Below are 21,822 nucleotides of genomic sequence, written 5' to 3' on the forward strand. Positions count from 1 at the left end.
TTTCTTGAGTCTACCCGGGAAAAAGTATATAGAGACTTGGGGGTGTGAAATTAGTCAAATCCTGCCAGGAAAGGAGAGATAAGGGTTGGGAAAAATGGGGAAAGGCAGAGTTCCCAAATGGTTCTCCCTTAAACATTTTGTTAAAACATTTGGTGGTGGCAGCAACAGTTTTGCCTAAACTGGTAAAAATAAGTTTAGGGGTTATTCATGCAGGTCCCCACATCTGTACCATAAAGTTCAGAGTTGGGGGGACACCTGGACAGTTACCATGCCCATTTTTGCAATCTGCCTAAGCTCGATTGAAAGTTAATGGGAGGCCAGAGAATTGCCACAACAGAGGTCCTCATGATTTGAAGGCACAGCCTATAATACCACTGATGTGAAACAATTTTATAGATTATTTTATTACAACTATAGGACATCTAGAAAAGTGAGATGCCTCTGCCACAATGGCTCTTAAACCTATGGAAGGAAAAAAAGGCATTTAAAAGGATGATTTGCCAGTTATAAAACGTTTTACTGGTTTCTATTTATCTACTTTCACTCACCAGAATTCTAGTGGGAAACTCATTTGTTTGGATGAAATACTGCTGGCTAACTTTACCACTTCTAAATACCTAAAGTCAAATTCAGGAACGAAATGGAATACAGAATATTAGAGAGGTAGTTTTTAAGTAGAGTTGGTCAAATACTAGAACTGATTCACAAAGAAAAGCTCTGACTTAGGTCTACTCTTTGTGGGATCATATTCTTTGTTGTTCAAAAATATTCAGACTGCTGCCAGGTATTTCTGAAAATATTTGTTAATCCCAAAAGATTTATGCATATTTACATAAATATTCAATATTCATCTGAATGTTTGTATTGCGACTCTATTGTTTATTTGGTGTTTGTCTTAAAAATATTAATCTATTCAGGGATCAGAAATAATGATGTATAACTTAAGTGATGGATTGTATAATATAAGAGCCAAAGTCTACAGTTCACAAAAAATCCATGGACTCAACATTTGTTGTCGTTGTTGTTGTTGCTTTTGGAGAGTATTTGGCAAAATCTTCCAGATGACAAATACGCTTGAAATTGTGACTTCTTTTTTTTTAATGATGTCTGAACTGGAAAAAAAACCAGAATTCCTCATGAATATCATCTTCAATGACTATTTAATTGAGCTCTACGTTGAAGGTCCTATTGATTTGTAACCAAGCAAAATTGTTAGTAGTTAATAACTTCAAATCTTGGGTTAATTCATTTACTTGTGTTTTTTGGAAGTGTTAAAATTCACATTTGGTGAAAAGCATACTAACTATGCAGTTTATACATATAAAAGGAAGTATATCCATCACATTAAATGCATCTGACTCTCTAAAATTATTTTGCCTGGTATTAACTATTAATATTGCAACAACTTATTTATTAAAAATCTTAAACATCCCAACTAAATTCAGGCCGTGGTTTGCAGTATTGAAATAGACATACCTGCTATAAGAGTGTGGCAGGAATCTTCGATGCTGTATGTGTAGAGATGGGCTCAAATTGCATCTAAGTAGGGATTTCAAACAACTGAGAGATCAAGGGTGATCAGATATGAGCTTTTGGTTTGGTCCATTATGAAAACAGAAATCAAAACCTATAGCTGAATTTTGCAAACAACTCCTAGCACTTCCAAAGTTTGGGTGATCAAATCCAGAGGCAGGACCAGAGGTTTGTGAGGTCAGCAGACAGGGCACTAGACTGGGCCTCAAAAGTTCTGGGTTCTATTCTTGGTTCTATTACTGACCTGTTATGTGACCCTGGATAAGTCACCTCATCTTTCTGTGTCTGTTTTCCTTCCCATGCTTTCTGAACTCTGTTTAGATTGTGAGCTCTTCAAGGTAAGGACTGTCTTGTATTGTGTGTTTGTGTACAGTGCCTAGCTTTGTGAGGCCCTGATCTCAAAAAATGGCTTCCTAATGAAATCTCTGTTGTTTGGTAACAGATAAAATAAGTCTTGTTGGGCAGGTTATGTGAATTTCCAAGTGTTTCCGTTTTTTCAGGAAGTCAGTTTTTTGACTTTGTACACAGTCCTAGGTTGTCTCACCTTTGTGTTTTGGATGCAATTCCAATTAAATTGGGTGGTTTCATTATTAAAAAGCTTCATAGATACATAGATATGTTCTCTTTGTCATGCTTTCATTCCCTGTAGAGCCCCCTAATAGATAGCCTTCTGTTACTGCTATTGAAATAAGATAGCCCAAATAGTAGAGCTGTGAGTTTTTCTGCTAAAAGTTGCAGGGTTAAGCCCCAACATGGGTCTTGTTGCATTTGGATGGACTGTGCCTATTAGCCAAGGAGGCAGAAGCCTCACTGAGTGCTCCAAACTGAGGGCTGCTTTCACCCATTATATGTCTTTTATACTTTGCCAAATTGCCTAAAAAGGATTAAGTAAACCTAATTCAGTAGCAGAGACCTTCTTAGAATTAACTAGGAAGGTTAAAGGAAATCTTGGCCAAGCATCATGTACAGATGTAAGTTTTTTCTCTAGACATACTATAGACTTCTGTTCCTCAGCCTCATTGAACAGCAAACTGCCTCGGTGTTTTTGAGAAATCTCACTAACAGTTTTAAAGATTTGAAGCCACATGTTTGAGCTTGATGATTCTTGATTTTACAGAAAGTCCCAGGTGCTGTACATGGTGCATGCAACATAAAACAAAAAAAAATCTGAGGTTACACACACTTAGAAATGAACCCAGAGCAGTATAATGTTATGTAATAAATTCTGCAAATAGCTATGCTCAGTCACGTACCATATCAGTTCTGTCAGGTTCTCTAGCCACCAACTCATATTTTGTGTTTTGACGCCCTTCACAGTAATCCACGGGCATAAAGGAGCCGGAACCCAAGTAGACTGCCCCGTGTGGAACAGTTTTGGGACAACCTATGTGGCCTTATGCCCTTACATACACAGAGCACCAGCATAGAGGTATAGCCAGGGCAGAAGGGAGAGTGGCCAGAAGGGAGAGTGTCTTACAAGTATTTTAGAATGCACACGGCTCCATATGTTGGAATTTAGAATAAGCCCTGCTGCTATTTTAGCTTGTGCCAAAGATTCCTGGCCACTTCCAGATTCCCAGAGGCACAAAGGGGGAACTCAACCCACTTTAATTCCATCCCTCCTGAGAAGGCAGAGTTCAAATTAGGGACTTCTGTATTTAGTAATAAACCTGGGTCATTCTGAGTCAATCAATGTGAAATGTTATGAATGGAAAGTAAAACTAGTGCATTCTGGTTTTTCACCAGTTTCGTTTAAAAATAAATAAATGAACTCCTAGAATAAGGTTATTTATTTATCACTGGAGGTATTTATTTATCATGCAGTATACACAGAAGCATTGCATCCAATTTTAGCCCATTTACACCCTGCACAACCCCACTGACAGAGTGTACCATGCGTCCACACAGACAATAAGTATGCATGACATATAAATCAGGGCAGAATTTGGCTTCTCATGAACAGGAGAAATTGAGACAGAAATATGTGATTCTGAGAGCCCAGAAATTGTGACCAGCAGAAAGAGCCTGATCCAAAACCCAGAGAAATCAGTGGAAAACTCCCATTTACTTGAGTAAGGTTTGAATCAGGCCCAAAGCAAACTAACTGGCCATCCCCTTAAACTGCAATTTGAGAAGACCTATCAGAGGCAGAGATTGATAATGGTTGCAAATGACAATTATCTTCTGCAAGATCCCATGAAACTGCCACAAAGAACAAGAGACAGGTTCTGTTCTCAGTTATACCAGGGTAAATCCAGAATAAATGGGAGCAGAATATGGGCCAATAAAGTGTAATTATTAACTAATTAATCCTTACCAACATCACAATTTTGTCTTACAAAGGTTTAGATGCATCATAGCTAACTTTATGAGTTCCAGAAAATGATAATGCTGAATCGTCCTTCATTAGCTAAGAAGAAATAATATCAAACCAACCCAACATTACCCTCTCCAGTTATACAAAGAGGGATTTGATCTGGATTTGAAACTTATTCCACTTTGTCAGAGAAAATGAAGTCCATATATTTGGGATAGCAAACACTATTTCGTAACTGCAAAATGTGAGTCCTTCTCATGAAGTAGCCCATAGAGTCACATCACCCTCATTAACAGTCTGTTAAATAGCTTGCACTTCATTAACAACATAACAACCTGCCAACCTAACAAGAAATGTGCTAATAGGAATTTGTGAAATACACTCATACCTAATTCATTGGAAGTAACAGTAGCCTGAAAAAACTTCACTCAGATTTTCAATAATGAATTAAAGTAATTTAAGCCACATTCAAAATTTAAGGATACAAATCTGGAATAGGTTTGGAATTAGTTTCTGTATCTGAAGCCTATATCCCAAGCATGGGGGGTGGGGGGATCAAAGGGTAGGGTTGTAGAGCAAACTGGATTAACAAGCATCTCAAACAGGTGATTAAGAGAAATCAGAAAGTCTACAAGGAATAGAAGAGATGGATCAGCAAGGAAAGCTACCTCTTGGAGGTCAGAAAGTATACAGAAAGTGAGAGCTGCCAAAAGCAAAGCAATGTTGGACCTTGCAAAAGAAATTAAAAATAATAATAAAAGGTTCTCTTGGTCATATAAATAATAAGAAAACAAGGGAAGAAGTGACAAGAGGCCTGTGGCACCTTATAGACTAACAGACGTATTGGAGCATAAGCTTTCATGGATGAATACCCACTTCATCAGATGCATGTCTGGGAAGAAGTGGAACTGCTAGGCACTGAGGATGGGGTGGAGATTAAAGACAATCTAGGCATGGCCCAACATATTAACAAATACTTTCTCAGGGGCAGAGTAGCTAATGGGAACAAAGATACAGAAGAAATTACCATATCCAAGGTGGAAGTCAAACACAGTTTAATGGGACCAAATGAGAGGGGGACTGAATAATCTCCATCCAAGCATATTTAAGCAACTGGTGCTTGAAATTGCAAGCCCAATCAAAGAGATTTTTAATGAATCTGTAAACTCAGGGGTTGTACTCTGTTGCTGAGAATTGCAAACATAGTACCTACATTTAAGAAAGGGAACAAAAAATGTGATCCAGGAAACTACAGGCCTGTTTGTTTGACCTCAGTTGTATTCAAGGTCTTAGAACAAATTTTGAAAGAGAGAGTAGTTAAGGACGTAAAGGTAAACAGTAAGTGGGATAAAATACAACATGTTTTTATGAAAGGAAGATTGTGCCAGACAAACCTGATCTCTTTCTTTGAGAAGGTAACTGAATTTCTAGACAAAGGAAATGCAATAGATCTAATCTGCCTGGATTTCAGTAAAGCATTTGCTACAGTTCCACGTGAGAAAATTATTAGTTAAATTAGAGAGGATGGAGATTAATATGAGAATAAACGGGGTGTGAGGAACTGGTTAAAGGGTAGATTACAACTGGTCATACTAAAAGGTGAATTGTCAAGCTAGAGGGAGGTTACTAGAGGAATTCCTCAAGGATTGGTTTTTAAACCAATTTTATTTAACATTTTCACTAATGACCTTGGCACAAAAAAGTAGAAGTGTGCTCTTAAAATTTGTGGATGATATTGCCTACCTTTCAAAAGGTAAGAGCTTGGCTTGTTTTGCCTAACAAAAAGAAGGATATACGGAGATATCATTGCTCTCTATAAATATATCAGAGGGATAAACACCAGGGAGGGAGAGGAGTTATTTAAGCTAAGGGCCAATACTGGCACAAGAACAAATTGATATCAACTGGCTATCGATAAGTTTAAGCTTGAAATTAGACAAAAGGTTTCTAACCATCAGAAAAGTAAAGTTCTGGTACAGCCTTCCAAGGGAAGTAATGTGGCAAAAAATCCTAACTTGTTTCAAGACTGAGCTTGATATGTTTATGGAACGGATAGTGTGATGAAATAGCCTACAACAGCATATAGTCTGTCCGTAACTGCTTTTAACAAATATCTCCACCATCCAGAAAAGGGACACTAAATGAGGGGTACTCTGAGTTACTACAGAGAAGTCTTTCCCCTGAAGTCTGGCTGGTGAGTCTCACCCACATGCTCAGGGTTTAACTGATCACCATATCTGGGGTAGGGAAGACACTTAGCTCCCAGTCAGATTGGTGGAGACCCTGGGGTTGTTTCATCTTCCTTTGCAGTATGGGTCACTTGCTGGTTTGAACTAGAGTAAATGGTCAAATCTCTAATTTGAAGTCTTTAATTCAATATTTGAGGACTTCAGTAAGAAGTTTATGGGCCTATTATTGCAGTGAGAGGCTGTGGCCTGCAATGTATAGAAGGTCAGACTAGGTCATGAGGGTCCCTTCTGGCATTAGGGTCTATGAGTCCAGCTGTTTGTAATGAAAGCTGCTTCCTAATCACAGGGGGAAAAAAACACCTTGAAACACCAGACTCCCTTAAATGGCTAGTAGTCTCCCAAATCTCAGTTGTTGTGACCAGTAGATACACATATTGAAAATATAAATAATATAAAACTTTTCTATAAATGGTAACTTCTCCCCCCACAAGTCATTTTGCCAGGCAGTTAATCTTTCTGTGATTAGGTATTCCATTGGTAGAGCATGGTTTAATATACCTGGACTAGAAATTGATGTAGCTAATAGTTTGTATCAAATTATAGCTTCAGTAGCTTCAGTACAACAATCACACCTTAAAAAGGCAGTTTAATTTTTCCAGTGATAAACTACAAGATGGTGTTATCAAATGCTTCTTTGGAGAAAATACCTCAGTGCTGTAACTTCATTACCTCCAATAGATAATGTATTAGTAGCAGATTTCTACTGGCTTTAGGGAGAAATAAATTGGTCAACAATGTCTTGTCTCTACACTATTAAAGCCTGAACCACCACTAAGAGGTGCTGAGTGCCCTCAACTTTCTTTTACTTCAGACTTAAACAACACTTCTTTCAGATGCCCAGCACCTCCCAGGAAATGGCTGTTATTTCTTTTGTTTTTTTCCCTTGAGAAAACATGGTAGTGTCAGATTTAATTTGATTATTAAATGCAATCACATTTAATAATTAAAAAGCCCTGATATATACATTCTCTAATGAATTAACATTTAATTTTTTAATTGGCTAAAATACTAACATTTTAATTGTGTGTGTGTGTATGTATGTATTTTATATAGTTGATTATTATAGTAACAGATCCTCCCCCTACCCCAGTTAATACTTTCTTTTCCTACTTTAATTCTTCTATTTTGGGGAATTTTTTTTCCAATCAAAGCAGTGTTTCAAAAGAAATCCAAAGGCATTGTTGTTTGTGACCACGACTGAAAGAACATTAACATAATAAACCACTTGCTGGAGTTAATATCCTTCTTGTCTCCCAAGCCCCCTTTAATTAGGTCATAATATCTTTTTTTTTCCTGCTTGCTCCTATCAGTGGAAGAGTCATCTAGTATTGTCTCTTATTTATGTCAGTTGTGGCTCCTGCCCCACTCCTTCTCTTGTCCTATCTTTAATCATTTCCCTCAGTCAGCTATGGTTTTCACTGGAAGCTCTGTATGGTCTTTTGTTCCCTCATGGTAGCCATGAACCAGAGCCTCTTGAAAAGACTCTTGTTAACTTCAATGTGCTTTGGATCAGGCACCTATAGACACTCATGAGAGATGTGTGTCCATTGTGGTTAGGATATATTCCTGTATGGGCAACTCACTCTATAGTTTACTGTGCATTTCATGCACTTATGGTTTTGAAATAATCATATTTATTACCTCTGCTATTTTCACAGCTACATTTGCCATTATATAGGGCCTGATCTTGAGCACCTGCTGAAAAATACTACTCTCCCCCGCCCCATTAAATTTCCAATAACTTCAGTGACTTACAACCTTGTAATGTTGGGCCAGTAATTGACTGCCTGTTTTGGTGTTGTAGTTGTAGTTAATCAACTATACACAGATAGGAAATAAAGTGATTCTAAAAGTACATGACAGAATATGGTTAAATTAAACTTTGAATTGCAAGTTACATAGACGTTTTTACCAATAAGCTACCTACATCCTTCTTCCCCCCAAAAGAAAAAAGCTCAAGGGCTGTATGAGTTACTTGTGCTGTAAAATACAATGGAAGAAATAGATATAGAAATGTTTCAGTACTGCAACAATTTGTTCTTTGCAAAGATAAAACTTTAGTTTTTAACCTGAAGTATTTTCTCTTCTCTTCTCTCTTTCTCTTTTTTTAAATTGGATAATTATTTAGGCCATCTCATTCCCTGTGTGGGTTAATTCCATGCAGGGGACTAGAAACTCAGGGTTAGTAAGATACTTTAGCAGCTGCATCACTTATACCCTTGAGTAGGATCTCAGATCAGGGGGATTTTGCACCAAGTTGCATTGAATGAGATTTTGAGTGCATGTCCCCTATCTCATAAACACTTCAACAGCTGGGTATGCATACTACAGAAAGCCTCTTGCTGCTAACCTGACTTGTGCATTTCTATTTAATATTATAATGTTTAATCCTTATTTAAATCATACACTCCCAAAAGCATAACAGTGTGGGGACATATTGGTCTGCTGTGTAACTTCAGCAGTTTCTATGTATTCTTTATGAGTGCCCATCACTATAGTATCTGAGTGCCTTTCTTTTACAGAAGTGTAAAGGATGTTTGGAGTCAGGTGCCTTGGTGTCAAAAGTGTTTGTGCCAAGTCTACTTAGACCATTGGTATTATTGGTGCTAAGAAATGGTTTAAGAATGGTTTAGGAACAACCAGAAGGTGGGGAAGCATGTCCTGGCAGTGACTTGTTTGTGAAATTTTCAGGGGCAAGATGGTGTGGTTAGGAAGGCCACGCAAGGGTTTTGAAGCTGTGGTCAGTAGAGTGTTAAATTTAACATATAATAATTCAAAACACAGAAAACTGTACAGAGAAGGGGATGAATTAATTTGCTGCTTTTGAACATCTAGATCTGGGAAGAGGGGGTAAAGGGATTTCTTTTATTTCCCCCTGCCAATATATCAACATGTTATAGGGGGAGGCAATGAACTTTATGGATGCTTAGATGCCTGAGCTAAAACTGATGGGCTGAGGGAATATGTGAAGGGGATTTTGGGGGAGAAAGTGGGATGAAAGAATAATTGTTTTTTGCTAACTTAATAATCAGGCCAAAGTTGTATAGTGGAAGGTGTCTAACCTTTGGAGCTCTGTCCTGAAGGGAACTGCTGAAAGCATTGTGATAGTGGCATCCTCAGTCTGTTTGCAGGACAGAACAAAATATAGAACTGTGTCATAGCGTTAAAGAAGGGAGCAGTTTACTGGCTGTAGGCTTACTGTTCTACAGCAGCTATTAGTGATGCTGGAGAAATGTAGTAGAGCAAGGGAAGGAGGAAAGCTAGCAGAAGGATAAGAAAAGGTACACATGTAAAACACCCAGCATCCCATAGGATAGCAGTGACTACAGCTCAAGCAGAATGGCTTGCTGCCTTGGAAAAATGAGCCCTCTGATTCTTATTTGTGTTACTGGTAGAGGGAGGACATACATTTAGATATTGGGGGTTTCACATGGTAAAAATATAAAAAATAACTTGCTGTTACATAGTTATGATTCATCCCACTCCTACACAGGGAATCCAATTCAGCAGTGAACTGATGACGCTTGCTTCTCCACATGGTGGAAATGCAGCATGTTAAAGTGGTGAGGTAGCAGGGGACACTCTGCTCCTACTTTCTAGCAACACAGAGACTCCACTGGTCAGATATCCACACTGTGTAGTTTATTTCCAATCCCTGCATCAACACCTTTACATTTCTGTGTGATAATAGTATTTATAGTGTCTGTTGGACCATCAGTCCTTTCCCCAGGGTCCAGGAGGAAAAAAGTCTTCCTTCCTTGAAATCACTCTAAGTCAATCACCTTGCTCCTCTCTCCCCAGCACCTTCTTCCTGTATTTTATCAGTCTCCCATTGGTAGTCTAAATAATTCTTTAGCTGCCCCAGTCTCCCAGCCTGGTTAGATAATTACATTACATTCCTTATATTGTCCATATGTTCTAAAAAACAAGTTTGGTTTTTGTCTTGATCTTGAGCACTTCAGTCTTCATGCCAGTGGCTTCCTTTCGGCTTTCACCACTGGCAGTCATACAGGTCATTGACTCCTGAAGGCCATCACACACAGTAATGGTTGATTTTTCTGTCGTTGTTTCCGTAACATATTTCGGTTTTTATGAGACAGGGTTTTTAGCCTTGTGCCTAACCCCCAACCTGAAAGGACCAGGGTCTCTGTTTTGTCTGACCCCTCCCACACAGACTAATCCATCATGGTTAAACCTACCAGGAGCAAAAAGCCCCCCTCCCCTCAATTCTGGGGATCGTTAGAGCATGCAAGCTTTCCCGCCATGACAAAGCATGGACACCAGAGGACAGAAACCATTAGATGGCCTGGAATTAATTTGCATTTTTTCCTAAAATATGAAAATTTATTCATTATTTAATATACCAGTAAAAATTATAGTCCAGATTGTGGAGCACTTACTCAAACTGGTGAACACTTACTCAAGTGAGTAGGCTCATTAAAAACAATAGGAGCATTTGAGTAAATAATTGTTCCTTATTCACAGAGTCATATATTCATGGAGTTTAAGGCTAGAAGGTAATATTATTTCATCTAGCCTGACCTGCTGTATACCATAGGCCATTAAATTTCATCCGGTTAGATGTTACTGAGCTAATCTTCCAGAAGGCCTCTGGTATTAATTTGAAGATACCAAGAGATGGAAAATCCATCACTTCTCTTGGTAATTTGTTCTAGTGCAGAAGTTCTCAAACTGGGGATGGGGCATGAGAAGTTTTAGGGGAAAAAATAACCCTTATTGTGCACACTTTACCCACATCAGTGAATAACTAGCAAAGCTGATTCCTCTAGACATATCAAGTTCTCAGATGGTGCTGTATATTTTGATGGATTTCTATTAATCTTGCAAAGCATTATTCAAAGTCATTGCCATGTGTACATTAATCCGTTTGCTATGATGGGGTGTGCAGATTTAATTGTAAGCGTGGACCACAATCTCAGTTTTGCTTTTGCTCTTATTACAATGGATCATTGGCTCATTCATACAACAGAAAAAAAAGAAACCCTTACATGAAAAAACAAAGAAGCTGAAACTGATTCAAGTGTATATATCAGTTTATGTACTTGTGTGGCTGGGGCAGGGTCGTAAACTACTACAGACACACAGAAGGAGGGCACAATCAAATACGTTTGAGAACTACTGTAGTGGTTAATCACCATGACTGTTTAAAAAAAAAATTGTGCCTGATTTCTAATTTGAATTTGTCTGTCTTCAGCCTCCAGATATTCATTCTTGTTATGCTTTTCTCTGCTAAATTAAAGAGTCCTTTAATACCCAGTATTTTTGCTCTCTGAAAGTATTTATGCACTGTAATTAAGTCACCTCAGTCTTTTTTCTTTTGCATAAACTAAACAGATTGAGCTCTTTAACTTGCTCACAGTAAGGCATTTTCTCCAGCCATCAAATTATTTCTGTGGCTCTTTTCTGTACCCTTTACAATTTTTCCATCATCTCTTTAAAGAATATTCTAAGGGCTATAATTTTGCATTGCTATATTAAATGGAATTTTGTTTGAATGGGCCTATTTTACTAAGTGATCCAGATCACGCTGTATGACTACCCTGCTCTCATCATTAGTTACCGTTCTGCCAATCTTTGTACCATTACCAATTTTAACAGCAGTGATTTTACACTTGCTTCCAGATCATTGATGAAAATGTTGACTAGTGTCAGGCCAGGTACCACTCCCTGCAGAATCCCACTAGAAACATTTTGATTCAATTAAGATTCCCCAATGACAACTACTTTTTGAGATCTGTCAGTTGGCCAGTTGGTTTGGCACGATCTTCCTTTAGTAAAACCATGTTGTATTTTATCCCAATTACCATTGACCTCAATGTCCTTAACTACTTTCACCTTCAAAATTTTATCCAAGACCTTGCATACTGAAGATGTCAATCTGACAGGCCTGTAGTTACCCGGATCATTTTTTTCCCCCTTTCTTAAAAATAGGACCTATGTTAGCAATTTTCCAGTCATACGGTACAACCTCTGAGTTTACAAATTCATTAAACATTCTTGCTAATGGGCTTGCAATTTCATGTGCCAGTTTCTTTAATGTTTTTGGATGAAGATTATCTGGGACTCCCGATTTAGTCCCATTAAGCTGTTTGAGTTTGGCTTCTACCTCGGATGTGGTAATATCTATCTTCATGTCCTTCTTCCCATTTGTCATCATCCCTAAGCTCCTCATTATCCTCTTTAAAGACTAAGGCAAAGTATTTGTTTAGATATTGGGCCATGCCTAGATTATTCTTAACCTCCACTCCATTCTCAGTGATGAGTGGTCCCACTTCTTCTTTCATTGTTTTCTTCCTATTTACATGGCTATAGAACCTTTTACTATTGGTTTTCATTCCCTTTGCAAGGTCCAACTCTACATGGCTTTTGGCCTTTCTCACTTTATCTCTACATGTTCTGATCTCAATAAGGTAGCTTTCCTTACTGATCCCTCCCATCTTCCACTCCTTGTAGGCTTTCTGGTTTTTCTTAATCACCTCTCTGAGATGCTTCCTCATCCAGCCTGCTCTATAACTCCTTCCTATGAATCTTTTCAAAGAATGAACTCAGATTTAAGGCCCAGCAGAACTTGAATCCAGGCCTGCAGAACAGCAAGGTAACAGACACCACCGCACTGCTACCCTGTGATAGCTAAAATCAACATGTGCTCCACTACCCATAACCTGCTATGGACACAGACCATTGGACATTCCACCTCAAGGGTCTGACACGCAGCGGCCTCATGGCTCCTGATTAGCTCCCCAAGGGGGCATTCCACAAAGAGTCCATGCCAGAGTGTGGTTCTCCTGTAGCTATAATGACCATTGATGGCTCTGACCTTGGCTTTATTTGGACCTTGCCTGCTGATCTGGACCCAGAAAACCGACTTGGATTCTGATCCTTGATATCAACCTCTGCCTGGAACTTGACTACAAACTCTTCTGCTACCTAGGTTTGACCTTGCTCTGTCCCTTTGTCCCAACTGCCTCTATCAGCATCCTGACACCAGGTTTGTTGATGATCTATTTTACATAAAACTGTGTTGTTTGACATTAATTATATTTTGAACTTTTAATTCTTTATCAGCTAAATCCTGTAATAGCTTTTCCATTATTTTGCCTGAGATTGATATCAGGCTAACTGGTTTATAATTACCTGGGTTATCCACTTGCCTTTTTTAATATTGGCACATTAGCACTCGTCCAATGTTGGGGAATGTCCTTGGGATTCTAAGACTCATTAACATCAGAAGGCAAGAGATTTTCTCAGTCAACTCTTTTAGTACTCTTGGGTTGAAGTTAGCTGGACTTTATTAGTGTGAGTAGAGGCTCCATATTCTTGCCCTATACTAGTAATTAGTGTTGGTCATTTATATAGTTCAAATTTTGACATAAATTTTTTTAGGGGGGGAAATCAATTTTTTTCATGGAAAATTTTAGTTTTCTAGCCAGCTTATATAGAATTGTTGATTTTCTTTTCTTTTATTTCTTTTTTTTTTGAAAATGCACATTTTGATGAAAAAAGATTAATGAAAAATTTTAATTTTTTTCCCTCCACAAAATAGTTTCTGCAACTTTGGACCATCTCTAATAATAGCTTTTGGAGACCTTGTATCCTATCTTCACAAACCAAGCAAAAATTACTATTGATTGTGGTCATTTTCAAGAAAGATTCCATGAATAGCATCATATTGAATGAAGTAAGAAGTAATTTATATACTAGTTACTGACAAGGTAAAGAAGGGAATGGTTCTATAAAAATCTAAACAAAAAACATGGTGGTCCAAACTTTAGGCTAACAGAGATTAAATATACACCTGGGTTAAAAAAGACTCTCCTTTGTTTTGACAAAATATAGTGATTACTTAGGCACTCATTAAACCTTTATGTGTAATGTAACATCTATGTAACATCTGCACGTTGATTCATTAGACCTAATTAACAGTATAAGTTTTTTGGTGGATGGATTGTCAAGGGTAATATTCTGTGCATTGAATTCACAGTTTGATTTTTTAAAAGAAAACATTTTAATTTGACCCAAAGTGATTTTCATTTGTCTTAAAAACTATTCCCCCCTCCCCCTCGGAATTAACAGCAAACTGAAAAATCTGTGACTTGTACTTAAGGCACTTGTGCAATGATCTCAGTGTCTTATGCAGTCCGCAGACAAAGATAACAATGTATAAATATATGCGTACCAATATGAGAAGTTCAAAAGCAAAATCAGGTGAAATGGAATGCCAGGCAATGGTAGAGGACATTGACATAATATGCATTTTTGAAATATAATGACAAAACACAATGGGATATTCTGTTACCTAGATATAAACTATACAGATAGGAGAGACAAACCTGTGGAGGTATGGTAGTAACACTGTTCTTAAAAGATGCCATACAATCTAATGAGAAGAAAATTTCGGCTGGGGAGTCTAGAATAGAGTGGCCAACCAGGTAGAAATGCATTGGGCCATCAAGGGAGGAGGAGCAGACACTAGTTCTGTGGTTAAGGCAGTAGAAATAAGAAGATATGGGTTCTGTTCCCCAGTCTGTTATCCGGGTAAGTAATTTGCCCTTTGCTTCAATTCCTAATCTGCAAATAAAGATAACAGTCCTTCCCAATCTCTCAGGGGTGTTCTGAAGATAAATTTATTAGTTATTCAGATATTGTAGTGGTGTGCATTATAGGGGAAAAAGAAACAAAATAAACCCACATTGTACTCTTTAAAATTCTCTCACAGCTCACCAAATGTCAGTCAGTCGAAAAGGAGTCTCTTCTCCACATACAGATTTGTGAAAAGTACTGAATATGCTTTGTGTGTTCTTTGGGCTTCTTACTGTGATCCAGGAAGGAGAAAGCTTGGAACCTTTGTAATGCTGAATTGCACTGTGTGGCTATTACTAAGGTAAAATATACAAGTATGATCATGGAATAGGTGGCTTGTACCACTGTTAGTGGACTAGAAAGTGCTTAGGTATATATTAGAATGGTCAGCTTCTCCAACAACACTGAGGGTACGTCCAGACTACCCATCGTATCGGCGGGTTAAAATCGATTGCTCGGGGATCGATATATCGCGTCTAATCTAGACGCGATATATCGATCCCCGAGCGCGCTTATATCGATTCCGGAACTCCATCAACCCCAACGGAGTTCCGGAATCGACACGGAGAGCCGCGGACATCGATCCAGCGCCATCTGGACGGGTGAGTAATCCGATCTTAGATATTCGACTTCAGCTACGTTATTCACGTAGCTGAAGTTGCGTATCTAAGATCGATTTCCCCCCCCCTAGTGTGGACGAGCCCTGAGAATTAACACTAAGACTCCTCTGTATCAATGCTGGACGTTAAAATCAAGACTTTCCAGAGCAGTCCAGCAAGCTAATTTAAAACACAGTATTCAAAATTGATTTAGTAGCATTGGCACAGAAAGCTGCTGCTTGCAGTGTACTATTGTTTACAGGTATAACTGTTCATTAGTGATAAATTTGGTATAAAAATAGAATTAATGATTATTGTGATTAAAATATAAGAACAAAAATAACAAAGATTTCAGATCAAATCATTGCTTGTGCTTATCATTGCAGATTTTGAGAAATCATTACTACTGTTCCTTTTTACTTCCAAAAAAATAAAGTGCCTCCTGCAGTTAATCTAAGTTGTTTGCCCTTGTGGATCATAAATTACAAGTAAACTCAAAACGTATGTCTCATCGCTATCACCAGTATGGGATCACACAGTGAAGGAGCCTGACATCATGATCCTGTGTTCTCATAGACCTGGAACAAAAACCCAGCTGCCAACTCTTCTCCCTTAACCTTAGTGTTGAGGGGAGCAGAGCAGGGCAAAAGATAATGATACTGCAACATTTTAATTTTCAAAAATATTGAGAGTTTTTTGCTTTAAAATAGACCCATTCTTCATTATGAAAATCTCTGAATCTTTTCATGAGTTGGCAGCTTGTGGTAGATCTAAACCCCATCCTAAACAGTCTCCAATCTGGCTTCTGCCCCTTTCACTCCACTGAAACAACTCTTGCCAGAGTCTCATCAGATGACCTCTTCCTAGCCAAAGCTTAAATCAGTACTCAGTACTCATCCTATTTGACCTGTTAGTCATCTTTGACACAGTTGAACATGCTCTTCTTGAAACCTTGCTTTTCCCTTTGCTTCTGAGATTGTTCCCTCCTGGTTCTCATCCTACTTTTCTAATCACTCCTTCAACATGTACTTCAGAGAATCCTTTACATAATTCCCTCCAGCTTTCTGTGGTGGTTCCACATGGCTCTGCCCTAGATCCCCTTCTCTTCTCCCTGTACACCACAAACGCAAGTTCAACCACCATCTTTATGCTGATGTATCACAGAACTACCTCTCTACTCTAGACCAGTCTCCTCTGTCCAAACTAATATCTTGCCCTCTCACTGACATCACCTCATGGATGTCTAGCTCTCAGGTCAAGCTTAGCATGACTAAAACAGAGCTCCTAATCACCACTCATATCCAAGACCTTCCCTTCTCCTTTGTCAATCACGGTGGACAATATCACCATCTTGCCTGTCACTGAAGACCACAATCTGGATATCATCTTCAATTTTTCTAGGTTTTCTAGGTCCTCACATATAGGCTATGTCTAAATCTTGGAGATTCTTTCTCCATATCATTTCCAAGGTATGTACTTTCCTATCTGTTCTCTCGTTCATGTTCTCATCATGTCTCAATTACTGCAACATCCTTCTGCTCCACTCACAATGCTGCTACAATGATCCCTTTTCTAGCCTGTCACATTAATCATGTCAACCCTCTTTTGGCATCACTCCACTATCGCCCTTGTCTCTGGTGCCTCAAACTTCTTTCTTCACTTTCAAGGCCCTTCATGCTCTAACCCCACCCTATCTTCCATCTCTCACTCATTATTGAGATATTAACTTTTGCCTCCAATTGACCATGATGTGGGTTTCTGTCTCCCACATGTTTACATATGCCAGCAAACACTTTTGTGCTTTTTCCTATGGTGTCCCTCATGCTTTGGAGAAGCTCCCCATCAACATCTGCAAAACTATGTTGTTGATCCTCCTTCAACCCCTTCCATAAAACTCTAATTTGCTGTGATACCTACAAAAAACTCCATCCTGATTAGGACACTGTGGTACTGAGACTGCTGCTTATCATGTTGACTCATTGTTTCTTTGTACTCCTCAGTCTACCTTTTTTTTTTTTTAATCTTTCTCTTGTTTTATATTTAAATTTTAAAGTATGTGGACCAGAGACTGTCTTTTTGTTCTGTCTTTGTACAGCGCTAACTACAGCAAGGTACTGGTACATGACTAGGCTTCCTACTTTCTCTAATTATGTATCTTGATTTGTTTGAGAAGGCAGACTGAAAGTTGTATTGGAGCTAATAATGCGTGAAAATTAGGAAAACAACTTTCATTAAATTTTGCCAACTTTTCCCCAGTTTTGATCAAAGCTACTTTGTCTCAGATCCTCAAAGGTATTTAGGCACCTGATACTTTGGGAATCTGGACTTTCATGCTTTGGAATCATCACATTTCACAAAAATAATTGCATTCACGTGGACTGTGAATGCATTCAAATGTATTTGGTTGACACACAAATTCAATGACGGAAGTAATATGGGAATCCAAATTATATACCAACCATCCTTCTGCTAATTTTCCCCTTTGACTAAAGGCATATTCCTGCCATTTGTCACTTATATTCCTAGTCTAGAGGTAGTGTTGGATCCCCAGCTGCTATTATGTGATCACATAGCAGTAATCTCCAGGAAAGCATCTAGCTATTTGTGCCTGGCCAGGAGATTGTAAGCATTGTTTCTTTCCAGTGCTGAATTTGCTGCTATGATCCATGCCTTTGTTGGGACTTGATTACTGGATTAGACTTCACATGTAGATATATGGTCACTTAAAAGCAGGAGATTCTTCACCTGTTTTATTTTTGTAGAAAACTAAATAGATATGTTTAATGTTATCATATTTGTTGGTTTTTGTTATATTAGTCTTTAGTATCATATGTTCCCTCCCTCATTCAGTTCCAGGGAAAAGAAAATTATTTTTCTTTTAAAAAGGACTTGTGACTATGATACTACTGTTCCATTTCTATAAAAATACAACTTCCCAATTAGATAGCTTATTGTCATTGTCCTGTCTTTAGTACACTTATTAATTACTCATCTGTAATCAGCTATTGTATAGAGCTGTATGAATAACTGATTTAGTGATTTGCTGAAAAATTTTAGGGAAAAAAATTGACTTTATTCTTTTTTTAAATGTTCAGTGACTTAAAGTTGAAAGAAATCTTTTGGGGAGTTAAATGTAACATTTTGTTTTGATTTTGAGCATTTTTAAGGATTTTTTTTAAATAAAAAAAATGAAAATGAAGGAAATTTCAAAACAAAGTCACTTCACATTTTTTTTTTTACAGCCTGAACAATTTGGCAAAACAGACACAAATATGTCAAACATTTTGGGGTCACCAAATCTGCATTTTTGTACTTATTAGACATCTGGATCTACAAAAAATGTGAATAATATCATCAAATCATATCTTTCTTTATTGCTACATCAATTATCTACCGTAACATGCTACCTCTTTTTTAGTAAAATAAAATACAAGACTGGGATGTAGCCAGCTTTAGGTAACAAAAGACTATGTAATTGGTAATATTTAAAATATAACATGGGCAAAGGACATGGAACTTGGAAGAGATGTTTCATTTCCACAGTTAATGGCTATAAATCACTTATTCTGTCAATATGATGTAGATTAGATGGTTTTAATTGCAAGTAAATTAAGGTATAGTAAGCATTTTGAAATTAGTTTTAATTAGTTGTAATGCAAAACCATGGAGACTGTCCAGACTTAATTCTTAGGTCTTTCCTTTGTGATTCTTTCAAATAAATGTTGTAAATCTTTTGAGTTTAGAAGGGAAAAATCAAGACAGATATTTACTTTTGGTGTGTAATTGCTATACCTTTGCCATACAAAATAACATGGTAGTGCTACAATAACTGTATAGATGGCAACACTAATAATTATGTACTCCTTTTGAGATCAGCTTGGCAGTCTGTTTCCTGCTTTCCTACAAAGTACAGTTGAATTATAATAATTACAAAACTCAAAGTGTGTCTGGAGTTTGGTTGATCATTTAGTTTCAGGTTAAATAGATCTGGAGAGTTAGATAGGGATGTTTGTTGTCAATGGTTAGAGTTCAAACAAGTGGTAACCATAGAAATATAATTAAAAAAAACACTTTAAAACACAATTGTGTCCCATTACAGCCATTTGATCTGCATTTCTTAATGTTTCCCGATGAGCAGTGATTGAAATTTGTACTATCAGATCTCAAAAGCTTTGCTATAACAAGATTAGGAGACTACTGCAGCAAGTGTTTGAGGGCTCTTTCATCCCTCCTTGAGTGCACTCTGTGCAATTTGCAGTCTTCATGCTTCTTCCTTTGCAAGGGACCCAGGTATCATGGTAACACTCCATTGGCAGAAGGGCTACATACTGCTTCTTCCAGACCATGGCATATTAATTATTCTTTGGAAGTAATTTGAGAGCAATATGAGGTAATTCTTTGTCCTTCCTAATCCCATGGTTTCCCAGGCCTCAGTGTGCTGCCTCCCTATTGCCTTTCTGCATGTTTGGGCCAGTAATATGGAAAACTGTCAGAGAACAGAACTTGAAGCAAACAAGTTCCAGATTTTCAATATCGGTATTCTTCTTTAGCTTCCTGATGAACACTAAGCCTAAAAAAAAAAAAAAAAAAAAGTTTGACCTCTGAGGTTGCTCTGAGTCAACAGCTAAAGAGTGCGTTACAAGACTTGTAATTCAGTTCAAACGGCCATTAACACAGTCGACACACAGAGCTGCACAGCTGTTGAAAAAAAATCACCAAAACCAAAACCATAAAGGTATCATTGGAGTAACCTTGCAGTAACATCTTTTTCTGTGTAGGAAATTGCATATCATCTAAAGCCAGAAGAAATGTATTGTCTAGTTGAGATGACCAGTACTAATGTTCATTGTAATTTCTTTTTTGGTTTTCTTTCCTTGTATCCTAATCTAGAAAACTGCACCTACCCACTCTTCATTGTTGAATAGTAGTGTGCTGGCATTGTAAATACTTTTGATATGTAATAATTTCCATTAAAAGGTCAATACATAATTATCAAAGCCGTTGTCACCACCAGTTTAGATTATAGTAATAATTTATTCTTAGGGACATACCTGAAGACCACTTGAAAGCCTTGAATGTGACTACCCTCTTACATAGCACTGTTATTGTAGGCAGAATATTACGCTTAGGTTCAAGAGAATTAAATGGCTTCTCAGTTGTTTCTACGGGTAATTCAAGGCCCTGGCTGTGATTTATTGAAGTTCTTTATGATTTGGCTCCTGCAAATCTTAGAGACCACCCTCTCCACTGGTCTTTGAAACTACACCTCTACCCCGATATAACACTGTCCGTGGGAGCCAAAAAATCTTACCGTGTTATAGGTGAAACTGCGTTATAGCAAACTTGCTTTGATCCACTGGAGCACGCAGCCCTGCCCCCCAGAGCACTGATTTACTGCGTTATATCCGAATTTGTGTTATATCGGGGTAGAGGTGTAATTGCATCACTAGCACTGACGGTTCCTAAATATGTTTGTAATCAGGGCTTTCTCAGTGAATGATCCTTGACTATGGAGTCTACGTGCCTAGATTTGTTGTCTAAAGAATATATTGCCTAATTCTCTGTTTACTTAGGCTTTTTCTGAGGGGCTGACTTGTGTCAGGAGGGGATGAGTTTCTGTGTCAATGAATTGTTCCTGTATTAATACTTTATATGCATTGTAGTGTCTGACTTTATATGCAACTAGAGCTTTTACATGGGTGCATTTATTTTTTCTATGAAACCAGATGATTAAGTATCTGGAATACTAGATGTCTTCTATTCTAAGAAAATATTGTGGCATTGAAACTACTGCAGCTGGGTACCTTCCTTCCTCCTTCAAATGCTGACTTCCTAATGGTGTGACCACTATATAATGCAACCTTTCACCTGTTCTTCCTTTTCTCTACATTGACATTCTATCTATGAGCATTATCTCACCAGGTATAACTAATGCCTGCTTGATCTTCATCTCAGAGTAACTTAATCTTCTGTTTCACATTTTGTTCCCAAATTCCCTTTTGGGTTGTATAAGTTGTGCTTGAATTCAGGAGGTTGGTTTCCCTTCTGTTTAAGTGTACTAAACATCACACTAAAATAGATCTACTACAGAAGCTAATTGATGTTTCATGAATCCAAAATTTTCTTCTCCGCATTGTTGATGCATCTTCAGTATCAGTCTTAGTAAGTGGATTTTAATATAATTTTACTGGTTGTCATAGCATGATAGAAATGTAGGATTAAAAGGGCCCTGGAGGCCACCAAGACTAGCCACTTGTGCTGAGGCAGGATCAAGTAAACCTAGAACAAGGGTAGGCATCCTATGGCACACAAGTTGATTTTCAGTGGCACTCACACTGTCCAGGTCCTGGCCCCCGGTCTGGGGTGCTCTGAATTTTAATTTAATTTTAAATGAAGCTTCTTAAACATTTTAAAAATCTTATTTACTTTACATACAACAACAGTTTAGTTATATATTAGACTTAGAGACCTAAAACTTAAAATGTATTACTGGCATGTAAAACCTTAAATTAGAGTGAATAAA

This window comes from Gopherus flavomarginatus, chromosome 7 (genome assembly GCF_025201925.1).
Source record: "Gopherus flavomarginatus isolate rGopFla2 chromosome 7, rGopFla2.mat.asm, whole genome shotgun sequence".
Taxonomy (NCBI): Eukaryota; Metazoa; Chordata; order Testudines; family Testudinidae; genus Gopherus; species Gopherus flavomarginatus.